The sequence below is a fragment of the Pleurodeles waltl genome, chromosome 8 (genome assembly GCF_031143425.1).
Source record: "Pleurodeles waltl isolate 20211129_DDA chromosome 8, aPleWal1.hap1.20221129, whole genome shotgun sequence".
NCBI lineage: Eukaryota > Metazoa > Chordata > Amphibia > Caudata > Salamandridae > Pleurodeles > Pleurodeles waltl.
The window spans coordinates 1,052,722,627-1,052,733,446 of NC_090447.1; positions in this window are offsets into that span (position 1 = coordinate 1,052,722,627).

Genomic DNA, 10,820 nt, shown 5'->3' on the forward strand with positions numbered 1-10,820 from the left:
ATATACAGGTACAGACCTCCAGAACATAGGAGGAAGGGGTATATCAGACATTGTTCTGTAGAATAGTCAAACATGAAATTGGTTGATGTCATCAGCTGGAGTCATATCGCCTACCTCACAAAAGAAATCCAACATCATATAATGCAAGACTCAGACAGATGACCAGTTTCTTATCACAGGGTTATTAGAATCTAGTGTTTCAGCATCTGATAGTATGGCATAAACAAATGTCAATGATGTGGAACAGGCACTTTGACATACAATGATGAAACACATCAACAGCTACATACATATCATACAAAAAGAGTGTTTAGCCACTGTGAAGGGGAACTAACATGAATTTGGCCTACAACTACATATTGTCTGCGCACCTGATGACACAAAATGCATCATGGCCACCACACAACAAGTCCAATGGAGTCTCCTTAACTTCCATCCTATCACTGTGCTAGTTGTCTTGCCTCAGGTCTGTGGCATACATTCCCTGGAACACTCCATGTCCACTTCGTTTGTCCCATCAACAGCATCATATACCTGCTAATGTCACAACTCTGAAAAGTCCAAATGTAGATGCCATGGTACCTAAACAAACACAAAACAAAGACTTTAGCTATGAAACTATAGATATGACAAAATTCACACATCTAACAACTGGAGAATTCAGCCTATGACAAAACTCTGACATAAACAAACCAACATTAACAAAATGAGAATGTGTGAAAACCTTCTTACCAAAAACCATTTGTCAAATTTTGCCAAAGTTTCAGCTTCTTAATATTTTCAACAAGCATATTCCTCACATTATCACAACAAGAGTTCATTGTATAGTCAGTCATGACGTCTCATGACATACATACTTACAGTAGTCTCACCTAGTGGCACCTCAGGCTCTCCCTCCTCTGCGATTCAAAGGATGTTCCTTTGCAGGGCCATGATATGGAGCATGCAGCAGGCCATGATGAATTGATACACCTTCCCGGTTGAGTATAAGAGGGCTCCCCAGTCTTCTCTATACTGTGAAATCTGTCACTGAAGCAGACTTTCCCCAGCGTAGCTGGATTCCTCCTCGGTGTTAGCAACCAAGGACGGTTGCAATATCCTGAGTCTCCTGTTTTGTAATGAGACATAAGTGCTACAGTGAGTCGCATACTTCCTGATTATAGCACCTGACATTGCACACAAAAGGTTAGGACATATCTTACTTACCAACAAGACAGACCCTCTCCGGTTGCAGCTGTGACATCAGCTGCGGTATGGAGCTGATCTGCATTACAAAATAATTATGGGCTGAACCTGGGAACCGGACGCAGACATTTGAAATGTATAAATCTGCCAAGCAGACAACCCGCACATTTATAGAATGGAAGTGCTTCCTGTTTTAATAGACGTGTTCACTGTCATGGAATGGTACTAATGAAATATGAGTGCCATCAATGGCTCCCTCCACATGTGGGATGTGACCAAATCAACAGAAGGTTACCTTCACATTGGCTAAATCCTCATATCTGGGGAACCTGATATAGCTGTCAGTGTGTTTCATCATTGCTGTCAGAACGTCTTTTAATACACCACTGAACATAGGTTGTGACACCACCAATATAGCCACTGTATATGGAAACAATCCTGTGGCCGGAAAATGTAATACTGCCATGAGCCTCACAATAGGTGGCATACCTGTTGGATTTGTGTTTTGAGGCCTGAGATCAGCCTCCACTTGGATGGTTCCTTATTATATCCCTGACTTCCATGGCCTAGAGGTCTGGAAATTGATGGTACACTGAAGGATGTCATCTCCTCCCTCTCCCAGTGTATCTATGTGTAGAATCAAATAAATTATGTTTTTTACTCCCAAAATACTGTGACCCTGGAAGTGTACAGTACACTGCGGTTGAATGGCATCTATGACCAGTAAAGCACCAGACTGATGATTGTGTAGAAGAAATTACAGATCACTGGAGTAGTACATTTTTAGCAAGTTATGACATATTTGTTGTCATCAATACTGTTGCTTCTACAGCTAAAATGTTAGATGCCTGACCTCGTATATTGGACTTTCGGAAGCTGCTGCCACTGGTGGAAGTCGACCACACAGTGAGCGGTTTCATCCGTGGCGGACACAGCCGTAGGCTAACATTGTTGACTGTGACAGTCACGGGCCAATGGCTATAGATGTCCACGCTGATCACCCAGTAGATGGTGCACATGTATGCTGTGGTTTGAAAAATAACTCACTTGCTTCCACACACTGCTGCCATCAACACCTCCACCACTTTAGCTGCTGTCTGCCGCTTCTGGGAGCAGTCATGCCAGGCCAAGCAGGTGAGAGGGCTCCTGTCGTTTCTGCAAAGGAGCTGGAGGAACTTGTTGAAGAGGTCCTTCCCCTGTATGGTCAGCTCTATGGCTTACCAGAGGAACAGGTAAGTACACACATGGATTTCCTTTCTCACAAGCTACAATGTGTCCCTGAGTCCCAAAGAGTTTTTTGAATGACTGTAGTTACATTTTGTGGTCCATACATAAGATGTATATGTTATTGATTGTGGAACCCTATTCTTTGTGTATTTCAAATGATCACTGTAATGTGTGACAAGCTCAAGATCCTCCTTCTGTTGCATTCACATTTCTATACAAGTAACCTTTTCATGGTATCAATTATATATTTGATGATCAGATGATGCTAAATGAGAAAATCAATGTATTTGCATTACAATATAAGCTGTGCATGTTTACTGTTAAAAGTAGTTGAGGAGGATGTTAGCGATTTATACGGTCCCACATATCACTCATCCCATATCAGGCCTTGGTAACTGCTGTCCGAGAGCATTAAACGATGGCCACGGTACTTGCATGAACAGTAGCTATTGTGGAATCAATTGACACTGTCAGTGCGTGTTAAGCAGGTCAAAAAGGACCGGCAAATGTAAAAAAAGAGTAAGCTAGAACCAGATAGTCTGGAATGACCAGTGGCATCATGGGCCAAATCTTCCACTGGAACAATGGTAGTGGAAGTTGAAGGATGGAGTTGTGGGTGGGCAAAAGTGACTGCTAGAGGGAGTGGCAGTGCATTTGAGAGATTATCTAACAAAACCTTTTATAATACCCATTTAACCTTCCACCATATACTGAGGCTGTAAGTGCAGCCCACCTACAGTATGGCAAATTGTTGAAGATGCTGATCTAAAGTTCACTCTTTGTATGTATGTGTGTGTGTTGATGAATAACATAAGGTCTCTGCTTAATAGCCTCAGATGTCAGTAGGCAAGAAAATGTCAACAGTGAAGGATTAGAAAGCATATTCTTCTTCATCTTTGTTTCTGGCTCTCCTCTTTTTGTGGGCTCAGGGTTAAAGTCGGCGATGTTCAACTTAGTAATCTTTTGTATATCACTCCCTCTGCAGCACCAAATGGCAATGATTAAAGACAAGCTCTCTGTTTTCCTGTACCAGACTGGGAGGACAAGCTATCTCACAATTACAAAAGTGATCCAAGCAAGGTCATTATCCAATTCTGACTCAGGTGAGGGGCCAAGAATGGCCTACATAGGTGGGCATAAGTGTGCTACCAGCATGCCTTCATTGGACCTTGTGAGTTTCAGATGAAACATGCATTTAAAATGATACTGTAAAACCGAAACAAGATGTGACATGATATTTGAAAATAGATCTCATAATTCTTGAAATATGGCGTTGAAAGTCTTTGTGGTGAAGTTTCAGTCAGAGAAAATCTGAGGCATCAGATGAGAAGAAACGAGTTTTGAGTTACTTCTTGCTCTGTGACAGTTTGCATTGTCCGCATTGATCCTAAGCCTATATATGGAGCTAAATTTTCCCAGCACTGTACGAAAGAGAATGTTCATCCTGACAACTTTGTTTCCTTTTTGACTTTGGTCAGAATGTTTGAGAAAGCAGCAGTGTATTTGGAGAACCTGCTCATAGAGGGAAGATGAGAAGGTTATGTCAATGCAACCCCATCCGCTGGATAGACAATAAAGGAAACAGAAATACAAAGTAAAAAGGAAACGTCCATAATTTGGGGGGGGCTGAATTCTATGCCTACCAGGGAACTAAGTAATTCCAGATGCTGTTTTCACCTAAAAAGTCAATAACATTTCTCATACCAAATATTTATTTGATGGTTATCCCCTAGCAGTTTGGAGAAGGGGTAGAGAAGGATTCATACACTGCATCTTGGCGTTTCACTTCAGTAATTGAATATAAACCTATAAATAAGAGGTAGTTGCAATATTATTTAAGAAGAGTCTAGGGGGATGCAACATACTGCAGATGCAGCAGACGCAACAGATGCAGGAGAGGAGAAGAGCAGAGAGAGGAGGTGCAGCAGTGCAGCGGTAGCCCAATGGAGCCTGATGGATCAAACGATACAGGCCAGAGGGTCGGAAGAAAGCAGCAGCCTTAACGATCCCACAGCAGTCCCACATGGACTCACATGGACTGCAGGATTGAGGGAAGCGAGGAAAGCTGAGCTGAGCTGTATGCGTGGGTTGCCCTTGCTTCCTCGCGGTCGCAACTGTGGTTTTGTCTGCTCCAGTGGCCTCTGTTGCCACCAGTGGTCTACAGCAGTTTACTGCAGCCCACACAGCCCATGCTGTTGAATCAGTGAGAGCACCTTGCTCTATCATGTCCTATATATGTATTTTTTTTAAATATGTTTTTATTGTTATTGTTTCCAACACACATTCAATTAACTGTCTTTCCCTCAATTCCCTCCCCCCCACCCTATACTTTATTTCAGCTCAGATCCTTGTGCTCCTTCCTCCCAGGCATTGACACTCTGAGTTAATCTGTTAGTTGTCTGGTATGATGCTAGTCTCTTTGCAGGTTAGTACAGTTGTTCTCAGCCACGTCCGATTCCTCCGATGATGTGTTTTGCTCCTGTGAGTCAATCAGAGGGTCTTTTAAGCGGTCTAGCACACTATCCTATTGCTGCATCCCCTCTGCACTCCCCAATCCTTTTGCCATTTCTTGGCATAACGCCTCCCCTTCTGCTTCAGCCCATTTAGCTAAGGTGTCCCTCCATCTAAGTGCCCTTGGGCCCCTAGGGTCCTTCCAAATGCATTGTGATTTCCCTTCGTGCTAAAGTCAATGCTAGGTCTATGAACTTAGTTGTTACTTTCTTTGAGTGAGGTCTGGGAAAGCTTCCCAACAATGCTACTGCAGGGGTGGTCGCCAGTTTCCTGCCTGTAACCTTCCTGGTGTTGTGTATTACCTCTTCCCAGTATTGTTTTAACTCTCCACAGTTCCATAGCACGTGTATTAGGTCTGCCCCTAGCTCTCCACATCTAGGACATGTGCTGTTTGTGATGTTGTACATTGATGCTATTTTGGCAGGGCTAAGGTATACTCTGTGATATATGTACATGTTTATCAGTTTGAACCGGGCATTTCTGGATACTTTGTAGATCTGGGCTGTGATGTTTCTCCATCGCTCATCATCTATGTTTTCCCCAATGTCAGCTTGCCATAAGGTTTTTAGAGTTTCGAGAGGGATTAGTTTGTCTGTTTGTAGTGTTTTGTAAATCGTTGATACTACCTTTTTGTCTCCCCCTATTGTACAGATGATGTGGAATCCAGTGTGTGTAGGTGGTTTCCTTAGTCCCTGCTTCCAATGTCGTTGTATTGAAGCTGCCAGGGATCTGTGCATGAGGAAAATCCTGGGTTGTATTCCGTAATGTCCCATCATGTCTGTGTATGTCATGAGCTCTCGGTTCCTGAAGAGCTCTCCTATCATGGTGACACCATGCGTCTCTCGTTTTTTAATCCCCATTATGGAGCTCCCTCCGGGGAGCAGGGCCAGATACCTCAGGGTGATCTTCGGTGAGTATGGGGATTTAACTTGTGTGCGCTATAGGATACGCTTCCAGCATGTGTTTATGACCTGATGTTCAAGAGACTTTGTCTCCTTCTTTCCCTCTTGCGCTAAAAGTATCCCTGCGAGAGTTGTTCTCTGCAGTTGTTGCTACATGCAATTCGTTGGCCAGCCACTGGAGCTGGCCTGCCAGATAATATAACTCCACATCTGGGGCTGCCAGTCCAACTTCTACTGTGGGTCGTTGGAGTTTGTGCAAGGCTAGTCTGTGGCCCCCCAGATAAAGCTGGTAAGGATGGAGTCAATTTCCCTGAAGGAGGATCGGGGTATCCGTACCGGCAGAGTCGAAAAGCTTTATAGCAGTCTTGGCAGTGCCACTATTTTTATCAGGGCCACTCGGCCGGTTACTGATAGCTGCAGTGTCTTCCAGAATTGGACGGTTGTTCTTAATTTCCGTATTGTATGGTTCACATTTCCCTCTAATAGGTCCCTTAGCTCATGGTAAATCTTGACACCCAAATATCGGAACGTTGTTGGGGGCCATCCCAGGTTCTGGATGGTTGTGTCCCCTTCTGCAGCAGGAAGAGGAGGGATTTCTGCCAGTTGATGCGGACACCTGATACGTCCCCAAACCAATCCAGCAGGGCCATGACCCCAGGAAGATCCCTTTTTGGATCTCTCAGAAACAGTATCATATCGTCTGCATACAGTGCGATCTGGTGCGTTCTATCCTCTATGGCTTTTCCTTCAAAGTGTTCTTCTGTTCTGGCCATCAGTGCCAAGGGCTCTACCGTAATGGCGAACAGTAATGGTGATAACGAGCATCCTTGTCTGGTACCCCTCCCAATTCTATAAGACCTCGGTATTGTTCGTTCGGTGCGGACTCGGCCCGTAGGGGAGGTATATAGCAGCTTAGATCACCTAAGGAACCCCGGACCTAGACCCATCCTCCTCATCACTGTCTGCAAGTAGTCCCATCAAACGCTTTCTCAATATCCACTACTATTAGAGAACCAGGACTCCCCTGTTTTTCACCCCAGGAGCAAAGGTAAAACTGGCAGACCTGCACCCACACCTCAGATCCCTACAGGGAAGAACTACAGGAGAAGAAGGATTGCCCTGCTGGACCCCAGGCCTGCACCTGGACACTGCACTCTGGAGGACTGCACCAGCTGCACACTTGGGCTTCACCAGAAGAAGGACTTTGCCTGGCTTCAACTGGTTCAAGGAGGGACTCCCTGTTTGCTACAGGTGAAACATTGCTAACCAGAGTCCCCTGCACCAACTCCTGAAGAAACTGACCAGTGGCCAAATTGTAGTTTGTGCCACGTGCATTCTGGGAGTTGTAGTCCTCACCCTCAAGGAACATCTCAGAGCTTCTGGAACCTTGGGGTGAGCTGTGGACCTCAAAAGAACCTTAAAAGAACATCTGGGAGACGATCCTGAAGTTTTGGAGAAGTTTGGAAAACTTTTTGAAAAAACCTACATAAAGGGACCGACCCGCCGGGGCAACCTTGTCTGGCTTGCTTCAAACGCAACCCGGCCTGACTTGCAGGTTCATCCTGGAGAAGAAAACCTCAGAAAAAGTGACTACTTCCGAATGTAGAAAGTTGACCAGGACCTACCAGTCAGTGTATCCGAAGAGGGCTTCAAGGACGTTGAATCAAGATTCAGGTTTGCCCTGGTTGAATGATTTTCATCTCGAAAAAATGACTACGTCCAAAGGTAAAAATCTCCACCAAGGTCTCCCGCGACGTGTATCCGAGGAAGAGTTCCAGGAGGTCAGATTTGACTGGCGACTTGGTCCTGCTGAAGAAAATCTCCAGGAAAACGACTAAGTCCTAAGGTAAGCTTTTGACCTAGGCTTCCCGTGGGCTGTAGCCATCACAGTCAGCCTTAAACTTTGACTTTGCCTCGGTCAAGGTGCGACCAGATGACCAGATTGGCCCCATTCATTTCTAAGCACTAAAAAGCTTTCATTCTTTAAAAAATAATATTTCCGGTTCCCTTTATTCGATTATATTCGTTTTGGTGTCATTTTAAAAATAAAAATATTTCCTATTTTTATAAATTGGTTTTGGATTTTGAAACTGTTTCCTGTGTTTTATTTAATTATTGTTTTGGGATATTAGAATGTTTTACGCTTTGTCTCCTAAATTAAGCCTTGTCTCAAGGGTTGAGCTAGGCTTAATTTCTTGAGACCTAACTGGACCTAAGTGGAGGTTAGTGGCCTATTGCTAAGTGTAGTTACTTACCTGCCCTTATCAATAACCCATTTTCCAACAGCCACATAGCAGCAACCTTTTTGAAAAAGGTGACCAGGCGTTAATTATGGTGGTTTCATGTGTACAGCTGGACTCCAAGATGGTCTTTGCTTTATTATCTAGACTTAGTAGTGAACAACATGTCCATTTTATACACTTCAAGTTTGTTGTATCGAGATTTCCTATTTCCTTTGGAGCTGACATGTACCTTGGCAGATTAGATTCAGCTCCAAGAGTTGAAACGAGTGGTCACTTTGCGTTGGAAATTTGACTGCATATTTCTTGGGATGCTGATATAGTGGTAGAGAGAGAATTGTGTAAGATATCGATGACCTTGAATTCACCCCAAAGTGCTTGTACCTTGGGGTGGACTGTCATCCTTGGTTCTGCCAATAATTACTCTTAAGCCTAGATGTTCAAGGGTGGTAACTATTTTGTTCCCTTTAGGGTTAGGGCATAGCCAGGGTCAGGTGGCCTGTTGCTGGTTGGCCCAAATCGCTTTCTCGGTTGCCAAATGCTTGTCTTCATCCAGAGTGCATATGAGGTTTGTATTGAATTCACCTATCACAATGATTTCCCAGGCAGGGTTCATGAGCCTTAGTTCCATTATCCCAAAGGGCATCCTTTCTTTGTGTGTTAGGATGAATGTAGACATTGAATAAAATGATGGTGCTTGTGAACTTTTTAAATTGCATGGTTAGCTTAACAACTTGTAAATTGGGATCTGACTTCAGTAGTTGTTCAGTAGCTACATTAAGTCCTGTGGACACATAAACAGCAAGGCCCCATTTTGGTCTCTCAGATTAATGAGGCTTCCTGGCTTTACCATGGTGGAGGACGTAACCAGCCAATTGACCTGGATTGATCAGCCAGGTCTCTTGAAGTGCCCTGATCTTAAATTTTTCCCAGTTTGGGATGGGCACTCCATCAGGGAGCTCACACCTTGCACCAGCTATATTCAATGAAGGGGTGTGTAATATGTTTTCCTGACCTGTGGTTACCGCTTCTATAGGGTGGTTGACCTGAGTAATTGATTGGGGTGACTATCACTCACCTTTTGATGCATTGGTAGTTGAAGTCAACTTGTAACATTGGTCTTGTTTCCCATCCTGATGGTATCTAATCTTTGTCTGTCTACTTTTTCCTGTTGGGCCACGCACTGAAACCGTTTTTAGTAGAGGAGATAGGTAACATGGCCTTGAGGGCTTAGAGAGACCTGTACCCCATGATTTTAACTGCTGAACTTCATTGTTGATTAAATGCACAATACCTTCAGACGTCCTGGTGGTTAGGGTTTGCTTTGGCAGCCTGTGCTCATTGCTGGCTAAATATTTCACAGTTAACAAGTCTGATGACTTAATTTGTTTTAAAGTGTCAGTGAGTAGTCCCATGAGGCTAATCCATAAATGCATCTTGATTGCCTCATGAGGTATACTGAGAAGTAAGAAGTTAGAGTTGAGGGCTGTATATCCCATTAGCCCTCTTCGGATACACTGACTGGTAGGTCCTGGTCAACTTTCTACATTCGGAAGTAGTCACTTTTTCTGAGGTTTTCTTCTCCAGGATGAACCTGCAAGTCAGGCCGGGTTGCGTTTGAAGCAAGCCAGACAAGGTTGCCCCGGCGGGTCGGTCCCTTTATGTAGGTTTTTTCAAAAAGTTTTCCAAACTTCTCCAAACTTCAGGATCGTCTCCCAGATGTTCTTTTAAGGTTCTTTTGAGGTCCACAGCTCACCCCAAGGTTCCAGAAGCTCTGAGATGCTCCTTGAGGGTGAGGACTACAACTCCCAGAATGCACGTGGCACAAACTACAATTTGGCCACTGGTCAGTTTCTTCAGGAGTTGGTGCAGGGGACTCTGGTTAGCAATGTTTCACCTGTAGCAAACAGGGAGTCCCTCCTTGAACCAGTTGAAGCCAGGCAAAGTCCTTCTTCTGGTGAAGCCCAAGTGTGCAGCTGGTGCAGTCCTCCAGAGTGCAGTGTCCAGGTGCAGGCCTGGGGTCCAGCAGGGCAATCCTTCTTCTCCTGTAGTTCTTCCCTGTAGGGATCTGAGGTGTGGGTGCAGGTCTGCCAGTTTTACCTTTGCTCCTGGGGTGAAAAACAGGGGAGTCCTGGTTCTCTAATCAAGTGCAGGGTCCTTCCCTGTGTGATGACCACTTCCTGGGATGTGTGGCAAAAATCAATCCCAGGGAGCAACATTCCTCAAAAGTCCAGTCCAGTCCAGTTTGCTGGAGAGATACTGAGTAGACCATCTGTCCAAGCATTCCATGATGTTTCTCAAACCTGAAATCTGGAACTTAAGAGCTGCAGCAACCCGTCAAACGTATTAGACCCCACAACACCATTGTCATCCTTCAAACTGCAAGAAATACCAAACCACTTCAACAATCCAGAATGCCCAAAACATTGTACAACTGCAGAAGGCCCACTTGCTCTAGTCAAGCTGTGTCATACAGCAATGAAGGTGGCAAAAGTGATTAAAGCAGGACAAACTGACAGAGGACCCAGGCCCAAATGGTATTCCCCAGGCAAATTATAAGCTTGTCCCAAATACTGGGCAAGCCCGCTATCATTGCTCTAAACCGAGGTGGAAAGGTTAGGAAAAGTGCCAAGTAGTTGGAGGGGGTCAACAATAAACCCAATCTTCAAGGGCGGTGATCAGTCCAACCCTGCCAATTACAAGCTGTTTGCCCTCATAAACTCAGAAGCTAAATACTATGCAACACTCATCAAGG